Raw genomic sequence first — 27,470 nt, 5'->3', positions numbered from 1 at the left:
CCTTGGATTAGTGTAAGAGTGTACTCCTCCTGTCTAACCTCTTGGGGCTTTAAAACTTTTCTGCAAACTTCTGCTCTGAGAACTGGAGTGGGACTGGGGTCTAATAGCAAGCCACTCACTGAGGGTGCATCGCGGTGGGATTGACATCAATGCACATGCTGTTGTGGTGTTATGCGCAGTAGCAATTCCTGTTTAGCCGAACCTCCTGAACACAGTATGCAGCCTTGTGGAGCGCTTGCAATAAACAACCTGCATTGTTCCCTTGCCTGAGGAAGTCTGAGATCCAGAAAAACATCTAATTTTCAAGGTAGAAATTTCCCCCAGGCCCATCATCACGCTGTACCCCATCGAAGACAGCCTCTTCAGTGTGAAATCTTGACTTTTCTCTCACTGAGCTTTTTTTCCCTTCAATGGCTTCACTAAGAAATTGTCCAGCGGCTCCCAATCACCGATGACAGTGTCTTTGGATCCAGTCAATGCCTTGCCCCACAGAAGTGTTTGCCTTCTCAGAATTTCTTCTACATTTGAAGGTAACTCTGAGACAGGATCCAACTTGGACCTTCTATCTGACCCACGCTCCATCACAGTTAACCTTAGCTCTTGACTTTGACTGGTCATGCACAGCCAGATAACCCGGTAGGCCCTTTGTTCTTTTTGGCACTATTTTTCAATTCAAAATGTACAAAATCATATCTCTGATTCTTCCGATTGTATCTTTGCTGTTTTGGTGGCATTTCATTTATTACATTTTCTCTATTTTACTATATTGCATTACATTTTCATTTGTGTTGCGTTTTCACTTTATTACTGTTTGAGTGCTGCATTAATGTTTTACACTGTTAAACCTAACTGCTTTTGTTTCAAGCTGCCTTGGGGTTAAGTACAGGTTTATTGAGGGACTTTTGGCTCACCCAGACCAGACTTGTTATTATTATTTGAAGTTGGTTCTTACTTCCCACAACTAATACTCTAAGTTCTTATGATGGCTCTCAAACGTGAGTTGTAACCCAAATACTTAGGGGTTTTCACTTAGAAAAACTAAAATGTGGATAGAATATTTTTATCAATCTGAGGCCTTGTTAATTATTTGTGTTACATTCCAGTCCATTGTCTTTTTGCTCATCATGCCACTACAGACAGAGACCAATGATATACACATCAGACAGGTTTCTGCTCCAAGAACAATAGTCCAGATCAAAATGCCTGGGAAGACAAGTATTACCTGACTGGTTTTAACATTTTTTAGTCTTGGCAGTGAGGTTCAGCCTAGGTTCTAGTCACAATGAGCTAAAAGATCCATGTCCTGGAAAATACCTTCAGTTCTTTTATGATGTTTATGCCAAAGGTGGGGACATGATTCCAGTCTAGTATGTCAATGACAGATTTCCCTAGAAAGTAATAATCCTTTAAGAGACATCAGAAGACATTGTATCACGTTTAAAGATATGTCTTTGGAAACATTCCTCCAGTTGCTGTTACTTGTGAAGTGAACTTGGCTTTGGAGTTTTCCTAATGAAAAAATGTATTCATATTTGAGATCTATGTTTTACATGAATCTTCAGTGTTGACATTGGTGCTTCAGTTTATGCATTCTTTTGTTTCAATTGTCACGTTCCCCCAGATTTTTTCACCTTTAGTCTACATTTCACATTTAGTTATTTTGTCCGATCATTAGATATTTCTTCTATCATTTGTTGCTGAATATTTAGTGTGCATGCACAAACACCTTTGCACAAAAACTCACCCACAACTTAAATGAGAACTGCTTTGATCCTGGCCGCCTACCAAAAATGATGACGTAAGTGGACCTAAGTTAGTTGTGGTCCATTTAGTGCGTGGATTGGCATTGCACTCATCTATACTCTTAACTCTAAATACATTTAACCAAAGGCATGAGTAGATTCTAATCCCTTAAATACAGAAGATAAACAATCAAAATACTAAACGTGTGAAGAAGAAACCAGCTAATTTACATCAAATCCAAAAGTACTTTCCTTTAGGAATGTATCAATATAATTTGAGTTATCAGGAAGGATCTACTATCACTTATTTATCATAGATTCTAGATTACCCCTACTTTATGCAAACACATGAATCTAAACATGTACTTGGGTGATGACTTTGATTTGTGAGGCATTTGAGACGTTCATAGTTCTAATACTATTAGCTAAGTGTGAAATAGACAGGAATATCTCAGTTTTATGAATGCTTTGCTTGTGGTACTCACCTACTGCCATCATTGTAAGTAGATTCATGCTTTTAAACATTTTGGTAATCAAAGGCTCTGAAATAAGAAGATACAAGAGTGAAGAGTGATACAAAAGTGATATTTTGATGACATTGAACTGAATGTCAACACATATGTTTTCAAAAGTTAAGTATTGATTTTGTAATTTATTTCAATATTTGTTGCATTTGCACAGCACAGACTTAGCTATGTCATCAAAAGCCAGAGTGCTGTACAAACAAATATAACCGGAGATGCATTTGATTATAGGCTGAGAATGGCAAATGTACTGGTTTGTATATTTTGGAAGTGTTTTGGAAATGGGATCTGAAGAGAGAAGTACATAATTATTTCTTGCAAAACAATAATTCAGGGCTGAGCTTGCTTTCCTATAAAATGTGCACCATAGAACACCTAGAGTTTTGCTAGTTAGTCATTGTATGCTCTAGAAGTAAACATACTTTGCCTCATGTATTTAGTTTGCCTAATGTAGTGTGAAGTTTGTCCTTGAGGCAGGTAGGTGAACTGAATTGCACACATTTGTATTTTGTGACGTTTGTTTTAAAATCTTTTTTGACCTAACACTAAAAACACCCTCACCGTCCTCTACCCTTCGAAACACCATTACCTAATCCCTAATATACTATACAGAAAAAATTACCAACAGATTCAGGGACAGGGGCTACCCTTGAAAGCTCCCTAAAACTGTTAGGGAGAAAGCCAGCAGTCTGACCAGGGACAGTCTCCTTACTAAGAAGAGGAGACACAAAGAAGATCCTAATAAAGTAAGACTCATCACCACTTACAGCAGTGAGTCAAAGAAAACCAAATCCATGATCACAACACACTGACATTTGGGAATGTCAGACCCAGTGACAGTAGGCAAAGTGTCCCTCCATCCCCTTGCAACTTATTGCAACTCGAAACCCATTGGAGACATTTTGGGGCATAGCTACACAGGTACACAAGGCAGGAAGGAGAGGAACAGGGTTCCTACAAATGTGGAAATTGCAACGCTTGCAAGGGTAGTAAAAGCAAGAAAACATTCTAGTTACCCACTAGTAAGATAGCCAACATCAACAATTGTATTCCAAACAGCAATGACTTGTGTGTGTATGTCTTGGTATACCCATGTGGCTACTAAAATGTGTGCAGTACCATTTTTCCAGTAAAGAAGAGAATAGTGAAGCATTTCAGGGTGATGAAGAATTGTGATGTGAATTACCCTGTAGCAAGACATTGGTCAAAAGAACATACACAGAACTATACCATTCTTTTGCCATTTCTATAGCAAAGTATTTAAGCGTATGACTAGCATAATGCTGTCTCTGCTCTGCTGTAAAATGACAAAAGCCATTTATTTCGCTCTCATTAGAGCTCGTCAGAGAGGTATAGCTTTGTCTAGACACAAGGGAGCATCCAGTTTAAGTTCAAACAATACCCTTTAAACTGGGTGCTCCCTTGTGTCTGGAGAAAGCTATACCTCTCAGAATAGCTCTAATGAGAGCAAAACACTGTGTCAGGGGTTGCTTTTACTCATTTCAATTTAGCTTGGTTGGTATTTTAACAATTAAAAACTGTAATACTGTCCCTGGAGTGGTAAATGGTTTTTGTCATTTTACAACCGGGGAATGGATGGCACTGTGCTGGTCCTATGCTTAAAGAATTTTCTGTAGAAATGCCAAACGGCTTTGTCCCTTTCTATCTCGGGGTGGATGGCACTGTGCTAATCCTATGCTTAACGACTTTGCATATTGATGAGTGGAAACAATAGCACTTTGACAGTAAAATGCAATGAAAGTGTACCTGTAATAATGTAGTATGAGGGGAAATCGAATTGCAAAGTTCCAATTAGTAAAACAGTGATATTTCTTCCAAGGTGCATTATGGGACCGGCAGTATTGAAGGACTACATTGAAACCTAGTAGTCGGCGAGTTTATAAAAACCAAAGTGCAATGCTGCAACAGGATATGATGGTTCACCTCTGAAAAAGAATTTGAACCAAGCTAAATGTGTCAAGACTGAAAGATCTAAAATGAGTTGCCATTCCATTTTAATAAATAAAGTGGCTGATTCCTTGAAAGGTCCTGGTGTGCATCATTCTTCTTTATGTATGAACAAAGGACTTTTTGTTGGAATGTTCATGGGGTGCTCCGTCACCGAATGTCGAGGTCGCCCTGCTGAGGTGAGGCTTCCCTAAGCAGAGAAAGTTGTGGTGGATATATATATATATCTATGTATAAATATATAGAGAGAGATAGATAGATATAGATATATTATCTACTGGCGGTTGCCAGTAGATAGTTAGTGTTAGGACCTATTATCCATAGGAAATCCGCAACATTCTATTTGCAAAAACGTTTGCTTCAATTGAAAAATCTTCTTGAAATTTTCCAAACTTGTGGCCAGCTCAGTTCCGCTCCTTCCCTGAAAGGTTAGGGGTGATTAGTGAAACAGGGGCCGAGAAAAAAGGGGGGTCCCAAAACCTGTTTTCCCCCACTCAATTTCCCATAGGACCTTTAGCCACGGCTACAGCTTGAACAGCTGAACGGAATTACACCAAATTTGGCAGAGAGGTAGCCCTCAGTTCCGACTTGTGCCTTTGACATATCTGGTGTCAATCTGTTCAGTAGTTTCTTTGAAAATTACGGTTAAAGTCATTTATATATATGGGCACGGAGGATCCGCGGATTGAGTGAGGATAGGCCTCGTAGGATAAGCGCACCGTCCCGATCACATGCTCAATTTTAATTGGCTGTCAGGCGGTTGTAAACATTCAAAATCAGGAACTGTTGGCAGCCATTTTGTGCCTTGGTAGAAGCGAGTCTGAGGAAGTCATTGAAATATGTGTGCAACTTGTGAACACGGGGCAGGGTAGACCCACCCTGACCCCCTAGGCCTGCTTAGAGCCCCCAATTTTCTTTTTTTTAAAAGACGTGAGCATCCCTAGGCCCGCCCCCTCATTGCACCACTCCGCAAACACGCACCCTGATGCGTTTGCAGAGGGGGAATTAACTCCCTTAGAATACTGGGGGTCCCTGGTGGTCAACTAGCCCACCAGGAACCTCCAACATGCGCCAGGGGGCTGTGTTGCAGAGAGGTGTTCTGAGACCACGGCCCTTTTTACACCTCTCTGCAACACAGCTCTGTGGCGCTTACTGGAGGTACCTGGTGGGCTAATTGGCCAAGTTCAAGTTCAAGTTCAGAAATGTATATAGCGCACTACTCACCCAGAGGGTCTCAAGGAGCTTGGGGAGGCGGGTGCTTTTACTTATCGAATATCCAAGTTTTTAGTTGCTTTTTGAAGGAGAGGTGGTTCTGAATTACAGCGCTACGATACCACGTGTGGGTGAGCAGGGAGCAGTGAGGGGAGCGACCAGGGGACCTCAGGATTTAAGGGGAATTAATCCCCCAACTTAAAATGCGCCACGGGAGGCGTTTGCACAGTAGTGAAGGTAGGGGGCGGGGCCTGAGGTGATATGTGTGCAAAACACGCCCTGTGGCATGTTTTAAGTTGGGGAATTAATTCCTCTTCAATCCAGAGGTCCCCTGAGGGCCAACTAGCCCACCAGGTCCCTCCAGTAGGCGCCAGAGAGCTGCGTTGCAGAGATGTGTTCAGAGGTCACGCCCCTTTTTACAACACTCTGCAACAAAGCTCCTTGGCGCTTAGTGGAGGTAACTGGTGGGCTACTTGGCCCCCAGGGGACCTCTAGATTGAAGAGGAATTAATTCCCCAACTTAGTGCGGGCATGGCCTCTGAATACCTCTCTGTAACGCAGCTCCTTGGCGCATACTGGAGGTACCTGGTGGGCTAGTTGGCCCCCAGGGGAGCGCAACATTGAAGAGGAATTAATTCCCCAACTTAAAACGTGCCACAGGGCTTGTTTGCACACATGTCACCGCAGGCCCTGCCCCCTTCCTTCACCACTGTAGAAATATTTCTCTAAAATCAGACGAACTACGAATTCCGATTTACTCACCTGTTATCAGGAGAGAACTCAGTGCTGCATTTTTAGCCCAGCACTGACCCTGAAAAGTAATTCTAAGCGTACTTACCAGTAACTTGTATTTCCTTCCATAGGAATCCATTGTGTGATTTTCACCAGAAAAGCTTCTGTCTATTTTCACAAACTAAAAATATTGCCTGTATGACTTAAACACATTCTTTCAACTGTTTACAGGAGAGGCACCCATGCTGGATCCAGGATACACCACTGAGTAAGAAAAAGTAACGTTAACATTACTTACCTGATAAGTGAATTTCCTCCCATAGGATAAAATTGGTGGTTCTATGTGAAAAAGTTTATAAGTGTCACCTTTTAAAATACAATAATATTCCTTAAAAATCACTACTGTAACCATAACGTTTTTACTCAACTGTTTACAGGAGATATCCCAGGACTGAATTTAGGATCTAGTCTTGTGGTTAGAAAAGTAATCCAAAAAGTAACTCATTGCATTTAACTAGAAATTCGCATTTAGCTCAATGTTGCATTGTGTCTGAAATTGTGTTGCGCATTACAACAACTGAAACTAATGTACTTAAAGGTCGATTGCCTATTTGCAAAGTATTTAAACTAAAGTAATTCATTCTGAGAAAGTATATTTTGTAATGAAATGTATAATAACTAAAATGTAATTTAAAAAATAAAATATCTAAAAATAAATAGTTAAAAAAATGTTGTAAATCAGTATAAAAAAAATATATAAGAATTGATACATTTAAAAATTGTCATTTACAAATCCTTTAAATTCACTGAAAAAACCATAGGTTTCATACATGTTATAGTTAGGAATTAGCATTTAAAAAACCTTTAAAATTCACTGAACAAATCATAGGTTTCAGACATGTTATAGTTAGGAATTAGCATTTAAAAAACCTTAGAAATTCACTGAAAAAACCATAGGTTTTAGGGGTGTTATAGTTAGTTGGACATTTCACTCGTATAAAACCATTGAAATTCCCCGGTTATAGTTAGTTGTACTAACTATAACTAACTGTAACTTGTGCGCCCGCAATCCACTGATAACATCACTGATGACATCCCAAATGACATCACTGATGACATTACTGTTGACATCATCCACGTGACAATCTGATACATCTTATCATACACTAGTATAACCTTTCAACACTCTTTATAAAATATGGAGTACCATATTTGAAACTATTGACACACCCACACAAGTTTCTAAAAACCCACTCAGTGATTTCTACATCTACACACACATCTAAACACTTACCTATAGTTTCACTCATACATGCTAATAAAGATCAATAGAACACTATTAAATATACTTATACACCTACATCAACATTACACACCAGCACACATTCTATTTACTTATGTAGTCATTCTACTCATTTATGCAAACAGTTGATCATACTTATATTTACTAAGCTAAACACTTACACAAACACCACTTTATTTATTGATATAGATAGTAACTCATACTTAGTATGTTATAAAATCACTATTACAAATATACAGTTATCCATACGTCACTCATACAATCACTGAGTCTTATGTATAGTTATTTATATAAAACAACTGTCACATACACTGCTTTTTATATTTCTACTTTCATGGACATGTATCATTGAGAAATATATTTACTCATCACCACACCCATAAAGAGATTCACTCACCCAAACCACTGTTACCACATATAGTCTTAACCTTATATACCTACTAAATCTACTATTTACACATCTTTGGATAGTCAAACACCTCCCACCCAACCACACACACATTGATTCACTATCCCATACAGATACTCACTTAACTAATTAATAACTAATATAGACTTTCACATAGCTAGTAACTAACCTATGTAGTATTTTACACAACAAGAGATAGAGTGCTACAGGTATTCACAAAGTGTAATCACTATCCCATATATTTAGTGAGACACTTTAAATTCGTCACTTACACAGTCAATCACATTGCTACTAAATCCTCCATTCAGACACTTATACATGCACTCAGTCTTCAAGGCAGATTGCATTATATATATATAATACTTATTTAAATATAGAACCAAACCACATTCACTGGATGATGTCATCAGTGATGTAATTTGAGATGTCATCAGTGATGTCACTGACCATGTCATGAATGATGTAATATGTGACATCATCAGCAGTGGATTGCTGGCGCGCGAGTTATAGTTAGTACAGCTAACTATATCAGTAACTGTATATGCTATGCAGGCAAAGATGGGGCGAAGGAGTGCGTCTCACTCCTGGATTAAAAAAAACAGACCTAAACGGTGCAGCTGCCCACTACTTGCTGGGCAGCTGGGAAGTAAAAGTGTGGCAAGGGCTCTCACTGGCCCTCAGGACAAATGTGTTGAACGTTGGAGCCATCTGGCTCTGAAAATAAAGTATGTCCCTTGGAGCACTCATGCTCCTGAAATAACTATGCGCAAACTGGGGTAGCACAAACCCCTGAGGACCCCACTGGGCCCTTTAAGTAAATATGGTCAAATGTTAGAGCCATCTAGGCTCTGGACTTAAATATGCCCCCAAAATTTGGAACTGCCCGCTGTACATTGAGGCTGCTTGGAAAGCGTTAACTGGGTACTATGCCTTTAACAGGCATCATCAATAGTCTCCACAGAGGCCCCCAGCCCTTTCCTACTTACCAGGCTGCTCGCAGGGGAGTCCTTTCCATGGATGTGGCGGGGAGAGGCACCGGCAATGTGCCTCGTGCCCCCTCCACGGGAACCGGCTGCGGCACTTGCGGGCTCTCCCCATTAACGGGAGCCCCGCCTCACCAGATGCCTTGCTTCATCCGGTCCCCCATCTCGTAGCTGCCGTCTCCTCTTCCGGCCGGGTGCAGGCCTGCCCCCCCAACCAGGCAGACAGATTCTGGGTTGCACTAGGCAGCAGCCCGGCAGCAACTCTCTTCGCTCAGCCGAAGGTTTCGAACGCGGCTCGGTCCATGGCGGTGAAACGCGGGGTGGGCACCCACTTTAATTATAAGTTTAACAAAAGCGCAATGAGGGGTAGGCTCCCTTTAAATTGGACTATAAAGCAGGGTGGGCTCCTGCTATTTCAAATATAAAAATAGCGGCCATGTGTCGTGGGCACCCACTGTAAATATAAAAATAAGCGGGGTGGGTAACCGCAAGGCCGGCATCATGGGGGAATCCCCAAGGTGGGGGTTCCCTCCCAAAGGGGAAAATTATGATACAGCGCTCCCAGGGCGCAAAAAGATGCAGAAAGGTCCTGTAGAGAATAGAAATAAGTCCCAGCAACAAAATGTCCTTAAAGATGAAAAGGGGGCAGGCAGTGCCCAGGGAAAAGAAGTCCTCCAGGCACCCAGGGGCAGGGCAAAGCCCAGGGAGGCAAGCCTTCCCCTGAGCCCCAGCAGCAGCACACCCCTGGTAGATTCAAGTCGCAAACAAGAACATTTTCATTGGGTCACAGCCCCTCCTTTTATGCAGCTAAATCCTTTCTTCTCAAAGGTGCAGGCAAGGGGAGAACCAGATACAACTGGTTCTGGAGCCCCTTGTTTTGCTCAGATCCCTTCTCTATTCACAGGACAGGCCAGGGACATCAGACACACCACAGGAGGTGGAGCCAGCATTGTGGAGGGAAGGCACAGCCAATCCAGGTCCCAGGGGCAACTCCTCCCTCCCATCTACATGCAGATCTCCCTATTCACCACCGGGCAGACTCATCCTGGCTCCTGGAGACAACCACACCATCCAGCCCCTGTCAATCACAAGCAAGACAGGAAATTCACATCTCACAGAAATGCCAACTTCTAAAAGTGGCACTTCTCAACTAGACACAACAAATCTGCGCACACCATTTCGCAGCACTTATTCTCACGAGTTCGCACTTACCAAACTCGACCCTGCACTACCCACATATCAGGAACTACCCTGGACATACATATCCCCGTGCATTCCTATGGAAGGCAGTCCACTCTCAGCACATGCACTCAGAGTGCCCACGCACTTTACACTGGGCCACAGTGCTAGTGTGTGCAGAGGCCTAAAATCACCACCACCATGCCAGAGGATAAAGGCAAAAAATTAAGGGGTGAACCTGCCAAAAAGGCCCAAGTCCAACAGTTAGAGTACTGCATATGACTAGAAACAGCAATGGCATGTATTTAGGTTTTTTTGGGGGGAGAGGGGAGAATGTAAATAAGAGATTTTGTATGCAGACATATATTTGAGTTAGTCTTCAGAGAAAGGTATGCTAGACCAATTTTTGGAGTTTCTCCAGTATCAAAGTTACATTTCGTTAGGATGGCATTGATCTCTCTGGATTTAACTAATAAGTGAAATATGTATTATTAAAATGTGATTTTCATGATACTGTGATTTATAAGTGTCATATTTAATGCACAGTGTTGTATAAGATTTCAGGCATAGGCTCCTAATAATGTTACATATGAATCTTGGATTCCAAATTCTCCGTTGGAGTTATATAATTCTTGCCCCAGGTTCAAATAACCGGTTGGCCTTAAGACGAGTCGAAACGTCGACGCTACCTCTCTTACCTTGGACCATTAATTTTGATCTCATAAAGTGCAAATTATGGTCATATATGTCCTTGTGTAACAACTTTGACTGTAATGGTTAAAAATAATTTTATGTTTGGCCAGGTACTCAATACAAAAACCACAGTTGATGGACAGAATGCAGAACAATGTCATACATTCACACCAGTACAGAGATCTGGGCCTAAATCCATTGTTTATTTGCACTCCACACCACCCCAGTTCAGACATGGCCATATGCAAATCAGCCTTGACCCTGTGCCTCATGGGAACAGTTCCCATGAGGCACAGGGTCAAGGCTGATTTCATATAGCCAGTGTCTGAACTAGGGTGGTGTGGAGTGCAAAAAAATGATGGATTTAGGCCCAGATCTTTGTACTGGGGTGAATGTAAGACATTGTTCTGCATTCTGTCCATCAACTGTGTTTTTTGCAATTTTCACACCGAGTGGGCTGGGTATGCTCAGACGTGAGTCCCAGGCTCTCCACATCACTGGAGTCAAGCTTTCCAGGCCGAAGAAGGCTGATAGCCAGAAACCGGTCCTTGCATGCTTGATTCCGGTCTAGGAAAGACATGGCTTGGTAGTTCAGGCTGGACTGTTCCCATGAGGCACAGGGTCAAGGCTGATTTGCATATAGCCAGTGTCTGACCTAGGGTGGTGTGGAGTGCAAAAAATGACGGATTTAGGCCCAGATCGTTGTACTGGGGTGAATGTAAGACATTGTACTGCATTCTGTCCATCAACTGTGTTTTTTGCAATTTTCACCCCGAGTGGGCTGGGTATGCTCAGACGTGAGTCCCAGGCTCTCAACATCACTGGAGTCAAGCTATCCAGGCTGAAGAAGGCTGATAGCCAGAAACCGGTCCTTGGATGCTTGATTCCGGTCTAGGAAAGACATGGCTTGGTAGTTCGAGCTGGACTGTTCCCATGAGGCACAGGGTCAAGGCTGATTTGCATATAGCCAGTGTCTGACCTAGGGTGGTGTGGAGTGCAAAAAAATGATGGATTTAGGCCCAGATATTTGTACTGGGGTGAATGTAAGAGATTGTTCTGCACTCTGTCCATCAACTGTGTTTTTGCAATTTTCACCCTGAGTGGGCTGGGTATGCTCAGATGTGAGTCCCAGGCTCTCCACATCACTGGAGTCAAGCTATCCAGGCAGAAGAAGGCTGATAGCCAGAAACCAGTCCTTGGATGCTTGATTCCGGTCTAGGAAAGACATGGCTTGGTAGTTCGGGCTGGACTGTTCCCATGAGGCACAGGGTCAAGGCTGATTTGCATGTAGCCAGTGTCTGACCTAGGGTGGTGTGGAGTGCAAAAAAATGAATGATTTAGGCCCAGATCTTTGTACTGGGGTGAATGTAAGACATTGTTCTGCATTCTGTCCATCAACTGTGTGTTTTGCAATTTTCTCCCCAAGTGGGCTGGGTATGCTCAGACGTGAGTCCCAGGCTCTCCACATCACTGGAGTCAAGCTATCCAGGCTGAAGAAGGCTGATAGCCAGAAAACGGTCCTTGGATGCTTGATTCCGGTCTAGGAAAGACATGGCTTGGTAGTTCGGGCTGGACTGTTCCCATGAGGCACAGGGTCAAGGCTGATTTGCATATAGCCAGTGTCTGACCTAGGGTGGTGTGGAGTGCAAAAAAATGATGGATTTAGGCCCAGATCTTTGTACTTTGGTGAATGTAAGACATTGTTCTGCATTCTGTCCATCAACTGTGTTTTTTGCAGGTACTCAATATGGCAAGAATTATATGACCGTTATTGCTTGAAAAATTATGTGAATCTGCTATGATTACTACGGTGAATTTCTTTTCCTTCTTATTCACTCAACACTCTAATCACTCCTTTCCTTGCACGCTCTAATTGGGCAACCGCTTGTTTTACTTATTTGAAATAACACACCATTGTTTATATAAAAAATGAATTTGAAAAGATGAAACAATGAATTAAATGCATTGTATATTTGCCTCTGGTCGTAGTGGCTGTTATCACTTTGTACTAAGATTATTGATTAAATTAGAGCAGATTTGATTGTGGTGCTCTGTACTGTTAGAAATTCAGAAATAATAATTGATTGAGTCAACTTATGCAATCAGTAGGTCGAAGACCATTGTCTATTCATATCGCAATATACCCAGGTCCATACTTTGTGGGTTACCCGATTTTCTTAATGGCATCCACAACAGGCCTGAGCAACCCAGAAGTCTGTCAGGACCGCCGCTGCAACTCTGGCAGATGGGTTTTGGAGGTGGTCCCTGCAGTGGTGGCATGTGCCTCCTGCGGTAATGTGTTGTCTGGGTTGGTCTGTAATCATGTGAGCCCTGGTGGGACGCATTTGGGCCCGGAGACTGCATACAGCACAAGGCCACCGAGTCATAGCGTTGATGACCCCAAGGCCTACGCCTCAGGGGCCAGCCTATGTTTCCAGAGAAGGGGCCATGCGACCTGAGCGGCTCACCATCAATGTCGGAGGTCTATGTTGTTGAGTGTTTCGGGGGACAGTGGAAGGTGTCCTCCAGGGCTAGACGCCGAAAGGTTTGAATTTATCTGAAAGCAACAAATGGGGGAGTGGAATGCGACAGCATGTTGTCAGCACAATTCCGTATCAGCTACATGGGGGTCAAAACTGCCCCATAGTCCACACGCTCAGATGCCACCACTGTTTGACCAGAAAGTATCTGTGAATGTCGGGGAAGAGACTTAGTGGCACCGGGGCTGAGTAAGGGTTGCAGAATGCAATGATGCCGATACACTAATATGGACTCCGCCATTGCTGAATCATGACTCTGTGACCTCCTGGACCGTAGTTTAGGCATCAGGGAGTGGTCAGCAGTGGCTCACAGCCACATGTCTTTGGCTAGTGTTGCACTGCGCTAGTAACACCCGGGCAGTTGTCGGTAGTGTACAAACACCTCCGTAACCATGATCCTTTCTTTCTTCCAAGTTGCAAGGCGACATCCTCTTAGGCCTCCCCTTGCATGCAATGATGTATAATCAGCCTTTGCATACTCGAAGTTCTGTTCCAAATCTGTGGCCTACTCGACCACAGCCTAAGCCAAGAGCAGTGTAGGCAATGGATAGCACGGGCCATTCACAGAGAGTCGCCGGCATAGGTTGGTGGTCCCACTGACCTGTGTAGTTCAGGTTAAGTGGCACCATGTGCCCGGTCACCTCCGTGACTGTGACCCGGCTTTTGTCCAGACTGAGCCGCATCTTCCTCTTATTCCCCTTCATGCGTTCACTGGTGTGGACTCTGCCAATCGTTATTCGCAACTAGGTGCTGGATGTGAAACTTACTGGTCTGCAGGGTTGTCCTGGTCCCTCATCCACAGTTCGCTGGATGGCGTTGGACAGGATTTGTGGCAGCACGGCTCGCCGGATGGCGTTGGACAGGGTTTCTGGCAGCAGGGCTCGTCGGATGGCTTTGGACAGGGTTTGTGGCAGGATCTGTCACAAGAGGCGCATATGGCACTAAGCTTCACTGATCGAAGGGAGTCTTGGGTTTGGAGCTTACACTGACACGTGGTGGGCCCTCCATGACACATGCCAGTGTCGGATGCTGATCGGTGTGGCCTGGCTGCATAGGGTCGGGCCTGATGGTGTCGTGGTCCAGCGGGCCGGGGTATGTTAGGCGCACTGGATCTCAGGCAACTGTGTTTGGCTCATTTTAGAAGAACTAACAGATTGTGCATCACAAAACAGCACAGGAATGTGTCCTGCGCATCGGGGTCCTATGCGTGGGTGTAGAAATGGGAATTATGATGGGCACTGTAATTGTCTGTACTGCCCCTGTGGTGGTCCAGGAGGGTGTTGGGTGGGTGTTGTAGCCCTCTTGGGTGTCCGTAATGCATGTTCAGTTGCTCCATGTCATCTGTTGCTCTTCCGATGACGCCCTGGACAGGGCTCCCTATTGTGGAGCAGGCTGCCGTCCAACTTTACACAAGGTCAGAGCAGGTGTAAAATTCCTACTGCTAACGCACCTTATCATGTGTTTTGTGATCTTATCGCCGAGCTGGCTGGTCGTTATGAATGTTGAGGTGTGGTGTTGTTGTGGCTTTTTGCATGGGAACGGCCACTCTGCATCTCATTAACGATAGTTGCGGGGGTCCTCTGTGGCAATGTTTTTTGCGGCTGCTATCGTTGGGAAAAGTGGTGCTGTGGGCTGTTAGCACCTGCTGGTGAATTTTGGGGTAAATTTATCATGACTTTGGCTGCGATAAAGTGCAGGTATTTCAGCAATAGCTCCTTGTCAACATGCCCCATAGTCTTAAATAATTCTCCTTTCCATGGTATTTTCCCTCTTGTTGTGTCAGTATTCTGGCCAAGAGAAATATACATAATTATTTATTGGTTGTCAATCTATTGCTACTGGTGTTGAGTTTTTTTTCAGCAATGCTCAGGAACAATACAAGGCAGCAGTTTAATGGAACATATCTGCCAGCAAAGCATGCTTTCACTGCTTGACTTCAAGTTTTTAATCCCTTGGCATTAAAGGGAAATCTGTATTCATGTACAAGTTCTCCACATATGCATAGCAACTGAATCATATCCTCTGTGGCTGCCCCACACAAACTGCAACTAAATGTTGTCTGATGGTGTTTCTATGGTGGTAAGTGGAGCAGAGATGGAAGGACGCCAAGCCGGTGCCATAGATTTTTTGTCTTTAGTTCTTGTGTTGAACCCTGCACCTAAGTAAGGTTGTGGAAATCCCTTGGGGTAGCTGTGCAGAGTAAACTATTTGTGCACTCTCCCAGACAGCAGAGTTTCATCCTTTGCCACGGAAACCCTTTTGACACTTGCTGTGACAGGCTGTTTGAAGCTGTTGTATGCTCCTTATTCCTCCAAAAGACCATATAAGCCTAGTTGTTCTATTAACTCTTGCAAATAGGATTTTACTGCACTTTTATATTTAGACAGCAATTGATTCATAAATGAGAATTTAGTAAGCCATGCTTAGCTCTCTTGATCTTATACCAGCTTTTGACATAAGCGGCTCTGCGTGCTCATTGTTACAACTGAAATCAGAATTCCAGTCTACTTTGAGCAGGTGATGTGTATTTTGGTAAGTTAAAAATCCTTCCAAATGCTCACGTTACTAGACCATCCTGAGTGATAGCATCCCGACCCCTCATGCACTCGCTCCTATAGGTGGTAGTTGGAATGACTTTTGCCTGTACCACCTGGATCAGGGGAGTACATTTTGGACCGACAATTTTGTTCTTGAGATTTTTTTTGCTACTGCCATTGTAATTCCTCTTCTTTTTAATGCCTCTTTTTGAGCCGTAAATGCACCTTTGCTATCTTTTATGAACCCCACATATTTATGTTCATTGACTTTTTCTACCTGTTGTCTGTCAGATGCCAGTGACATGTTAAGATTATTTTTTTTGGTTCAATTCCATGCTTTTAGATTTGTCTATGTTTATTTTCAGCCCATTTTCATCAGAATAACTTATGGTGGTGTCCAGTAAGATTTGGAAGCTGATGGCCACAAGGTCATCAGGGTATAACAGCTTCAAAAGGGAAAGACCGACCCTCTTTAGAGCATGGGAATTACACTTGTCCCATTTGTTTGATACATCTGGCAAACAGAAAATGAACAAAGTCAGGACTAGTACGCTGCCTTGTTTCAGCCCCTTTGGGGTTGAAATCTTTATTGATAGATGGTCGCCGCCTGCAAGCTTCGCTTGGACCCAAGAATCAATGTGTAAAAGAATCAGCTGATTCAAAAGACTGGACGGAATATTTATTTTAGTGAGTTTGTCCCACAGCTTCTCTCTGTCCGTGTGATCAAAGGCTGAGGATTAATCAATGAAGCAGGAGTATAATGGAAGGTTGTCATCTTATATAGCGTCTATCAACAGGGAAAGAGTTAATATGTTTGTGGTTGTCCCCGTGTGCTTGCTATAAACCTGTTTGATTAAGGGGGATGTATGTGTTTTGTGATGCCCAATCTGTTAGTTCTTCTAGAATGAGCCCAACACAATATTTTGCGTTGTTGTCTGTTAAGGTGACCAGCCTATCATTTTTTGCTTTATTCTTGTCACCTGTCTTGTGGATTGGGGAAATGATTAACCCCTCCATAAAGCTGGGATTGTGTGTGTGTGAAGAATGTTCTCAAATACTGGTTTTAATGCTTCTGCCCAGTAATCTGGGTCTAGTTTAAACAGAACTGGGGGGGATCCAATTTGGACCTGGTGCTCCTTCCCTCCTTTCTTTGGGCTTCCTGTTTGCAATCTGTGTGGCCGTAATTGCATTTGTTAATGTTGTCTGAGCATTTTTAGATCATGAGTTTCTCCTGTGTTTCTGTGTTTGTATAACCCGTTATCTTCTCTTTGTTTGTACTGCTGGAGCATTCTGTATTAAAATAATGACACGGAAAACTTACCCAGGCTTTTTTTGTCAAGTGAGAGCTAACTCTGTGAACTGTGGGATTCTGTCATCTGTTTCCTGTGTGACAGAATCTTGTTCTGTTGTTTCTTTTGATATCATGGAGTAATTTGCCAAGGAGCGTCTACACTGATTTCCTGTTTGATTGACAGATTACGTTTTTCTTGGTCACTTTTATTTGTCTGAACTCCTTTAAGGCATTATTATCAGGGTCAGATAGGCAGTGATCTATTTAATGCTTTCTTAAGGCATTGAATTTGCCTATTTTGTAAGGTGGAGAGGTGATTGGCTAGCATGATTTGAGATGTGGGGGGAACCCCATGTCAAGGCTTCTCTCTTGTCATTGATTGTGGCCCTTCATTTGCTGTGTGAGATTCTCCTAATAGTTTAGTGAAGTTTTCCTAGCTGATTGTTGCTTTTGGGCCTGTCATTTAAAAGAGCCTTCAGCAAGCCAACACTCCTTCTGGTCAGGAGATTTTGCATTTGATCCTTTTGTTATTTACAGTATGTATGGAGTTAGGATGCTCCATTGGCCGGTTTAGATTTGCACCTTGCACACTCATTGTAATTTTTTGAGGTCGATGATCACTATGATCCTTTGCTCCTAGATGACAGGTTATGAGACAGGGTTGGGAAAATATCTGATAATTTGAAAGAGTGATCTATGTCTTTTAGAGTCCTTATAGGGATGCTTCATGAATAGTTTGATTTAGTGAGTTGTGCAATCTTTATGTAATGTGAAACCATTTTATGGTTGGTTCTGTTGCTAATTTCCTTTACTATACCTGTGACGCTGCTTTTTTGCTCAAATCAGCCATATGGCTTCTGTTTCATCATTTCCTTTTGCAAGTGTCATTTTCCTTCAGTGATTACACCCATTAGGTTAGTGATCATGCAGTCACTTTACAGTTTGTTCTGTATTGATCGATTACATTGGCATAGAAGAATTTGATATTAAGTAATAAATAGTAGGTGTTTGTGATTTTGGGCCTTATGATCAAACCTACTTGGGTGGTAAAAAAGACTCTGACCGGCCTAAATCGGAACCTTTGTGACCTCAAAATAGCATAGTTATGTTCAAAGCTCCAACTACATACCAAATCACAAATTGAAAAGGGCATGTTTAGGGCGTCCCTTCAAATTTGCGATTTATTAAGGTACTTACCTATCGTTTACAACAGCAATTGTGGTTGCAAATCATTTATAGGTTACTGATACCTCACAGAAGGTGGTATCACACTAGCAAACAGGAAGGGGTCCCCTAAATGCACGTTCCTCTATGTCAATGTTATAATAAGCATTTTTTGGGAGTAGGCAGTGGTTCCTGGGTCTGCTGCTCACCTGTAAAAGGCTTTAGTTGTTTTTCAGTTTTTTAAGTGCACCCTGTTTTCCTTTAAGGATTTGTAGACCTTATCATTAACTGTTCCCAAAAACATTGTTTAAATTAATATAGCAAATATGTATATCAGTTCAGGGTACCCAGCGGCAGCAGATGATACCCCGACACTGCTCTTGCTGCCAGTAAATTCAGGCATCAACTTAGGCAGGAAAATAAAGATGTCTCCAAGTCCCACATTTGTATTTGTATTTGTATCTGGGTTTTATATCGCGCCAACTCACCAAAAGGTCTCAAAGCGCTTCTGACCAAGTACAGCAACAAGAAGAAGGGTAGAAGGGATGCGGAAATGCCGGCCTATCTTACGGGGATGTAAACGCGTCCCTGAAGAGCACAGTCTTCAGGGATTTCCTAAAGCGGAGAAGATTGGATTCTCTACAAAGCACCTCTGGTAGCTTATTCCAAATGGTGGGGGCTTGGACTGAAAAGGATCTGTCACCTTTGGTTGCCATTTTAAAGCGTGGGCTGGATAGCAGAAAGGAATTGGAGGATCGCAGAACTTGCTTGGGTTCATACACTTCAAGCCTCTCTTTTATATAGGCCGGCGCCTGTCCATAGATTGCTTTATGGCAAATGCACAGGCTCTTGAATTCAAACCTTTGCTTTATAGGGAGCCAGTGTAACCTATAAAGTAGAGGAGAGGCATGGGTCCGTCTGGGTAATCCGAAGATTAGCCGTGCTGCGTCGTTCAAGATGACTTGTAGACGATTGATAGAATTTTTTGGAAGACCTAGGTATAGTGCGTTCCCGTAATCGATTCTGGAAACTATTATGGCTGAAACAATGGTTCGGAGCATATTCGTTGAGAGCAAAGGGACAAGCTTTCACAACTGCCTAATCAGGTTGATACATGAACCAACCACAGCGGAAACTTGGTTGGTCATCGAGAGTTCCTGATCGATTTTCATACTGAGACTCTTTACACTAGGACACGGCTTTGGGGTAGGTCCAAGTTCTTGGGGCCAGAACAGATCGTTCCAGGGGGAGGCAGAGGTTGACACTACAAGGACCTCCGTTTTGTCTGGATTAATTTTTAATAGATTGGACGTCATCCAATTTACTGTGAACCGTAGTATCTTTTGGGCCATGGACTGAGCCGATGTTGTGTTTTCGATACTCGAGTTTGCAAAAACAACAGGTGATGGACCGAATGAGGATCAATGTCACACATTCAACCCAGTCAAAAGATCTGGGTCCTAATCCATCGTTTTTTTGCACTCCACACCACCCTGGGTTAGACAATGGCGATATGCAAATCAAGTCTGACCCTGTGCCCCATGGGAACAGTCCAGTCCGAACTACAAAAGCCATGTCCTTCCCAGAACGGAATCAAGCATCCGAGGACCGGACCGGTTTCGAGGTAACACCTCTCATCAGCCCGGCTAGCTTGACTCCAGTGGTGTGGAGTGCCTGGGACCCACGTCTGGGCATCCCCAGTACACTTATAGCGAGTTTGCAAAAACAACAGGTGATGGACCGAATGAGGATCAATGTCACACATTCAACCCAGTCAAAAGATCTAGGTCCTAATCCATCGTTTTTTTGCACTCCACACCACCCTGGGTTAGACAATGGCGATATGCAAATCAGCTCTGACCCTGTGCCCCATGGGAACAGTCCAGTCCGAACTACAAAAGCCATGTCCTTCCCAGAACGGAATCAAGCATCCGAGGACCGGACCGGTTTCGAGGTAACACCTCTCATCAGCCCGGCTAGCTTGACTCCAGTGGTGTGGAGTGCCTGGGACCCACGTCTGGGCATCCCCAGTACACTTATAGCGAGTTTGCAAAAACAACAGGTGATGGACCGAATGAGGATCAATGTCACACATTCAACCCAGTCAAAAGATCTGGGTCCTAATCCATCGTTTTTTTGCACTCCACACCACCCTGGGTTAGACAATGGCGATATGCAAATCAGCTCTGACCCTGTGCCCCATGGGAACAGTCCAGTCCGAACTACAAAAGCCATGTCCTTCCCAGAACGGAATCAAGCATCCGACTGAGCCGATGTTGTGTTTTCGATACTCAGCAGAAGCTGAGTATCATCGGCGTAGTTAAAAACTTTACAGCCCATGTTTGCCAAGGAGTCTATCAGTGGCTGCAGGTATAAATTAAATAAAAGTGGTGAGAGTGCGGACCCTTGCGGGACTCCACATACCAAGGCGCCAACGTCAGATACCTGATCTGCTAGCTGGATCCTCTGCGTCCTCCCTAGCAGAAAGGCCGTTAGCCATTGGAGAGCTTGTTCTTTTATCCCGGACATGGCTAGTCTGTCCAGGAGCAGTGCATGGCTGACAGTATCAAACGCCGCTGAAAGGTCTAATAGTATCAGGGCGCTTGGTTTTTTACTGTCAGCCATGCATCTGAGCTCGTCCAGCACCGACAGCATTACTAGTTCCGTGCTATGGTGGGCACAAAAACCAGCTTGCCGCTCCTGGAGTAGGTGATGTGATTCCAGGAGGGGTGACAATGATTTTAACACATGCTGTTCTAGAATTTTTGACAGAAACGGCAGCTGGGAGATTGGCCTGTAGTTCTTCAGGCTAGTTGGATCCGCCCCAGGTTTTTTTTATCAGGGGTCTAACGCGTGCCTCTTTAAAGGTAGTTGGTAATGATCCTGTAGCTAATGAGTTATTTAGGAGGTCTAGGATCTGGTCCTCCAAAATAGGAATTGCTAGCCGAAATATTTCGGGAGGGCAGGGGTCAGCAGGGGAACCTGACTTGGTTGATGTTGCTAGTTGTCTGAGGGTAGTGGAGTCAATATTAGGAAATCTAGTAATAATAGGGGTCGAGGGGTTTTGAGGGGGCGATGACGTGGTGTGTATAGTAGAGCTGTCTTTCTGGATGTCTGACAGGATAGTCGCTACTTTTTCAAGAAAGTATCCTTGAAAGGTGTTACAGTCAATCAGTGTATCTACCTTTTCTTCCTTTTTGCTCTCTGTACATTTCAGTTAAAGGTAGACCGGACGTTTAAAAAAAATGATTTCTTAAATTAAAAGCAATAAGAGACAGTGATTTGCTGATCCTGGCAGTCCATGATCCATGCAATGGCAGCGATTTGAAGTGGGTTGCAAGTTACAACCAACCTGATGCATATTAATGAAGAAGGTCAAATTATGACAACTTACGAATCAGAATTTTGTGAACCAATATGTTTCAACATATGTTAGTTTGCAAAACAACAAAGCACTTAGTAAAATGTAGGTGAACAAATTGTGACCGCTTTTACCCAATGCATTGCACGACGTTAGGCCGTTTATCACTTTGATGGGTCCATGGTCATAATAACTACATGTTCCAAGTGTTTTTCTCGCTTTATATTACTGGTAACAATTTTAGTCTCGAGAACTTCCTTCAGTATAATCAAAACGATTTCTTCTGTTTTGTGCTTTAGATATATTCTTCGTCATGAAATGTGGTAATTAAAGGTCCACCTTAATTTACATTCTAATCATTGCAGGAGCCCGTCTCTCACTCACTTCTCCTTTAGAGGGAGATTCAACCTAACAATGCAGACACTGATGAGCACATCTGTACATGGCAGTCCAGAGTTATTCTTAAGGAAAGGTACAGTACACAGGTGGCCGTCTGCAGAAGTAAAGAGAGGTGGGCAAAATAACTAAAGAAAATATGATGAAATGCCTTAACTTTCAACGATCTTAAGAAAAGCTGATACGAAAGGGAACATCTGCATCACTTGTCATGGTGAAACGATGGCTGTCTTATGTATGAATTGTCCCGCCTGCCCAGACCATAGTTAACACCACTTTACATTCTGGGACATGGAGTTTCACTTGTCCCCTTTTAGGTAGAAAGGAAAAAGGCTCAGAATGGAAAGAATTGTGAGATGTCGACATTGTGAATGGCCTAGTCAGATTGGTTGTTAAGTGCCTAGAAGAGTCTTATGAACAAGAGATCATGGACATTTAATAACCAATTGTAGGGGAGTAGCAGATGTGAGACCATGCAAACTGTATCTCCAATGAATACAAGATGGTCTCCTTGTCTCACCATTGCACCCTCGAAGTCCCCCTTTTTGTCCCAGCATTGTTAGGAGAACTTGAAGTGAAGTGTACAGAGAGTAAATACGAGTCTTCAAGATATCTGTATCTTCCGGACTAGCTTGATGTCTGAATGTATTGGTAACAGGAGCAGTGTCTGCTGCCCCTGGGTACCCAGAACCTATATCAATATTTGTATATAGTAATTTAAACAATGTATTGGGCACAGCACAGTAAATGGCTAGGTCTACAAATTATAGTTCGAAGTACCTGCATCTTTTATAAGTAACCCAACATACAAAATAAAGAATAGATATTGACACATACCTGCTTTCAATTCAGCTGCGGTCAAAGTTTCCTGTCAGAGTCTGGCTGCAAGTGGGCACGTCCAAAGCACTGCGGCTTATATATCCTGACATAATTCACCGAGGCATCACTGGGGCACATTTGCACAACTCTGTCTGTGAATAAACAAGACGCTCCAGGTTTGTGTGCGGCCGACTCATGAATGTTCCTGCAAGTCACATACTCCCTGGAAATAAACGGTGTGAATCACGTGCAGGGTCACTAAAATGTACCTTTCCTAAAAGCACAGGTAGTGTTACACCTACTGAGCGTTGAAATGAATACCTGCTTGCAGCTATTCCTGATGACCTATTCGGAACTATTTTTGTCTTTCGCATAATTTAGGGAAGTTCAATTTAATATTTCACAAAGACAAATTTCCCTGCTATTATAATAGTTCAAGGGCGTTCTCTTATGTTGCGTATTCTCACCATGTTATGTACTTTTAACTGTGATGCGTTCTCGCGTTTCTGCAACGACAAGGGTGACGTCCTACAACATTTCAAGTTAACACTGGTAATTGTATGAAACCATGGTGTGTTTGTTTTTTTGCAAACGTGTGGTGTGAATTGTTTTAATAAGGTTGTTCCCGAAAACAGCACACTGGCAACTAGTATCCTCGAAAGCTTCTGATCAACCCTCATCTAAAAAAAATCGATTTCTGCACAAACATGAAAATGGATTCCTCCTCATTTTCAAAAACTCTTGGACATCCTCAGATACTGTAGGGGCGACATTTTCTTGATACCTCACGGCATCACATACGTTAGAATATAATTTTTTTTTCTACGTCATACAGAGCGGGTGATTTTTTATTGGGAAATAATTAGTGCATTTTTGGTAACCAGATTCATCATCTGGTAAAAGTAGCATGTGGGGAGTATAATCTATTACGGCACATAGGGGCTGGTATGTCATTCTTGCCACTAATATGGACAGAACGTTTTGCAATTACATGAAGATGTGACATGTGCAGTCATGACGGGTTTCCTTTTTTGCTTTCTAGATTAAAACTTTTTTTGAACGTAGCACAAAAATATAAATCCTTCTTGAAACAGATGCTAAGTAGGAAAAATGTATTAACTTATCTTAACATTTCACATATTGAATTGTCTCATAGGATTATGTACTGGAATGCTATTGATAAAGTACAAATCCAATTGTGAATAGGATGCACACTCCTTTTCACTATAATTACCTCACCCTTAATAAAATAGATTGAAATACTGTTTACCTGTCAGCCTTTCGGTGGTCTTCCCCCAAAACATTTGCCTCACTCCTCCAATTTGCTAATCATGTTTTTGTTGGCCATAGGGCTCTGTGCACTTTACCACTGCTAAAAAGCGCCAAAATGTGTGTGCTCACTCCATAAAACATTGTAACATTGGCTCACACCCAATTGGCAGATTTATTTGTCTTATTTGTCACTAGTAAATTTGCACTTCGTTTACTCAGGGTCTGAAAATTAAATGTTACTAGTGGGGCTTCAGCATTAATTGTACCACCCATTCAAATATGTCTCTAGACTATCATTGCAGTCTGTGTGTGCAGTTTAACTGCCCTTTCGATCTGGTAATGTAAACCTTTACTAGGTTAGACCATCCTTTTAATATCCCTAGGGTAGGTCCTAAGCAACATATAATGCAGGGTGCAGTGCATTTAAACCGTTGGGCAAGTATTTTAACTTTGACATGTCTTGGTAGTGAAAAAAATCTTAATTTGTTTTTCAATACTGAAGGCCAAATTCTCCCTTAGGATAACAATGGGTTACTCTTTACATGGAATAAGTTCATATCTTTCAATTTGGAGCAAGTAGAAATGATCAGTTTGGTGTCTAATAAGTTGCAATTTAAAAGTTGGATTTTCAGTTACAATTCCGAAACCTCCAAAACCTTTAGAAAGTTGGCCTTTTCTTGTCCCAGACATTTGTTGCCTGCAGCTGTATCCTGGGTCCCATGACTAAGTGTAGCTGGCAGTTGGTATTTGTCTATTTCTCCCAGACACTGAGATAAAGGAGGAAAAGATGTTGGCAGGATGGGACATCTCCGAGTCGATTGTGGGAGGGGCTGTCATCTATCACACTTACACATCACAAAGGCTCTGCTGCTGCACCTTCACAAAGGTTGTATGCACCAGTCTGTTGTGCCACCAGACAAGCTGGGGCCAGAGCAGGGGGGTGGGGGGGAGGAATTCCAAACGACCCTGAGGTCTAGGAGCTAACATCTCTAGGACCTTCTCCTAATTCAATGCTGGCATGAAGTATGAATATTGGACTCTCAGACTCATCTCTTCAGTAAGGATGTATGATGGACCAGGTTTGTGGCTTGCAGGGGCAACATGGTGGAAGTGTTCTGAGCTCGCTCTGCCACTCATCCCCTTCATTCGATAAATTTCTTTGCAAACAAAACAGGTGATGGACAGAATGTGGATCAATGTCACACATTCACCCCAGTCCAAAGATCTGGGCCCAAATCCATCGTTTTTTTCCACTCCACACCACCCTGGGTTAGACAATGGCGATATGCAAATCAGCTCTGACCCTGTGCCCCATGGGAACAGTCCAGTCCGAACTACAAAAGCCATGTCCTTCCCAGAACGGAATCAAGCATCCGAGGACCGGACCGGTTTCGAGGTAACACCTCTCATCAGCCCGGCTAGCTTGACTCCAGTGGTGTGGAGTGCCTGGGACCCACGTCTGAGCATCCCCAGCGCACTTATGGCGGTAATTGCAAACAGAACAGATGATGGACAGAATGTGGATCAATGTCACACATTCACCCCAGTCCAAAGATCTGGGCCCAAATCCATCGTTTTTTTGCACTCCACACCACCCTGGGATAAATTTCTTTGGCACAGACATAAGATCCACAGTGTGGAGCCACGGTGGATCAATGTGCAAGCCCCCAGAAACCGATTTGTGCGAAGATACCTGTAGGGTGGCAATTGCCTAAACATTTATTTTTTTGTGTTCAAATCTTTTTTATTAAGCAATAACAAAATTTAGAGCAGCAATAAAGCATCGTTGTTCATACAAACATATTGGAGTGGTGCCGAAATCGGTCATGGGTCAAAACATATAAAATGATATATGAATAAAGAATAAAGAATAAAGTATAACATCGTACCAAATAAGACAATAAACACTGTACCGTTCTAAAAAAGAAGAAGTGATAACAATTTAGAAAACAATAAACAATCAGCATTGCATTATTACTATTGCATACAATTCCGTAGAAGCCTTCCATCTACAGCCAGGCATGAAATGTCATGCAGTACCTCGTCATCCCTGCACATTACGTCTCTGGTTATTATGCTCATTCTGTGCAGAAGTTACCCCATGGAGTAACTAAACATTAAGTGTGTCGGACAGTACCTTATGGTGGGTCGAAGGTGAAGGAGGAGGAAGCCTGGTCTAAGGAGGACCACAACTTGTTGTTGCTGACCTGCCATGGTGATGTGTGTAGAGCAGGCTTGTCAGTGCCCCTGATGCATGACAGCCATTCCCTCCAGGCATTGAAAGAGACCTCTGTCGCTGATTTCTAGTTGCATAGGATCACCTTGCATGCCAGTGTTAGTAAAAAGTCTAGAAGCTGGCGGTCATGGTCTCCCTTTAATCTCGGGTCTATGGCTCCCAGGATAATATAAGTGAATTCTCTTGTGGGATGTATGTCAAGTATGTGTCCAATATAATCAAAGATGTTGGTCCAATATGTGTGAAACATGGGGCAATTAAATAACATGTGTGGGAGATCACCAACATCCAAAGAGCAGTTCCAGCATGTCGGTGTATCTCCTATGCCAGCCTTATGTAGTCTCTGTGGGGTCCAGAATGTCCTGTTGAGTATCATGTACTTAGTTTGCCACAGTATCGGTGAAACCTTGTGTGTGAGTGCCGATGCATGTATCCTGGTCCAGTCTATGTCTATACCAGTGTTGTTTGCTTCTGCTTCCCATTTGAACTCATTACGCCTCATTGATTTGTTAGGTGAAGGTGCAAGTAGTTTATATATTTTTGAGACGAAATGTCCGGAGGATTGGAAGTGCGGAAGCATAGACGTTAGCCACGGTGTCGCTGGCTTGAAAGTTCGTGTGGACAGAGCCGATTTTATCTTCAGGAAAGCGTAGAAGTCAATCTGTAATAGGGAGTGTCTAGCTTGTAGTGTCGAGAAGGGCAATGGCATATTATTCTCATAGAGATCTGAGACTACGTTAATACCATTATCAGACCAGTGGTCCCATATGGGGGGGCGAGCCGTTAATCTTAATCAATGGGTTGCGCCATAAGGATGCAGAGGTTGATTTGTGGAATTGCAGACCAGTCTTGTGGAGCTGATCTAATCGCAAAAGTGCTCTCTTGGTATTGAGCATGATGTATTTAGAGTGCGTAAGGTGTGAGAGGACCATTGTAAGTACTGCAGAAAGCGGGGCCTTGCCTATAATGGTTTTCTCAATATCAATCCATAGAGGCGTATATTTAGGGTCTTCAGCAAACCAGGAAGCACCCTGCTAGCAGAGAAAGGCGGCTTGTTAATTTCTGAAGTTGGGTAAACCTATACCGCCTTTTAGTTTTGGAAGTTGTAA

The 27,470-nt window shown here is 43.0% G+C and overlaps 1 protein-coding gene across 2 annotated transcripts in view; it reads right to left on the bottom strand.

Annotated features, from left to right (window-relative positions):
* The window catches only part of LOC147701358 (chymotrypsin inhibitor Ani s 6-like), a 212,070-nt gene extending 189,109 nt beyond the window's left edge, over positions 1-22,961 (bottom strand). Inside the window, exons 1-2 of one of the 2 annotated variants that reach the window (XR_015297176.1) lie at positions 22,872-22,961; positions 2,228-2,284 (exon numbers count right to left, since the gene is read on the bottom strand). The gene's annotated coding sequence lies outside the window, so the exon portion shown is untranslated. The remainder of the gene's footprint in view (positions 1-2,227; positions 2,285-22,871) is intronic. The other variant, XM_086928635.1, reaches the window with a different exon arrangement.
* Between the last annotated feature and the right edge of the window lie 4,509 nt (positions 22,962-27,470).

This window comes from Lissotriton vulgaris, chromosome 7 (genome assembly GCF_964263255.1).
Source record: "Lissotriton vulgaris chromosome 7, aLisVul1.2, whole genome shotgun sequence".
In the NCBI taxonomy this organism is placed as follows: domain Eukaryota; kingdom Metazoa; phylum Chordata; class Amphibia; order Caudata; family Salamandridae; genus Lissotriton; species Lissotriton vulgaris.
Note: the sequence above shows the minus strand (reverse complement) of the source record. Positions and strands in the feature narration are given on the sequence as shown.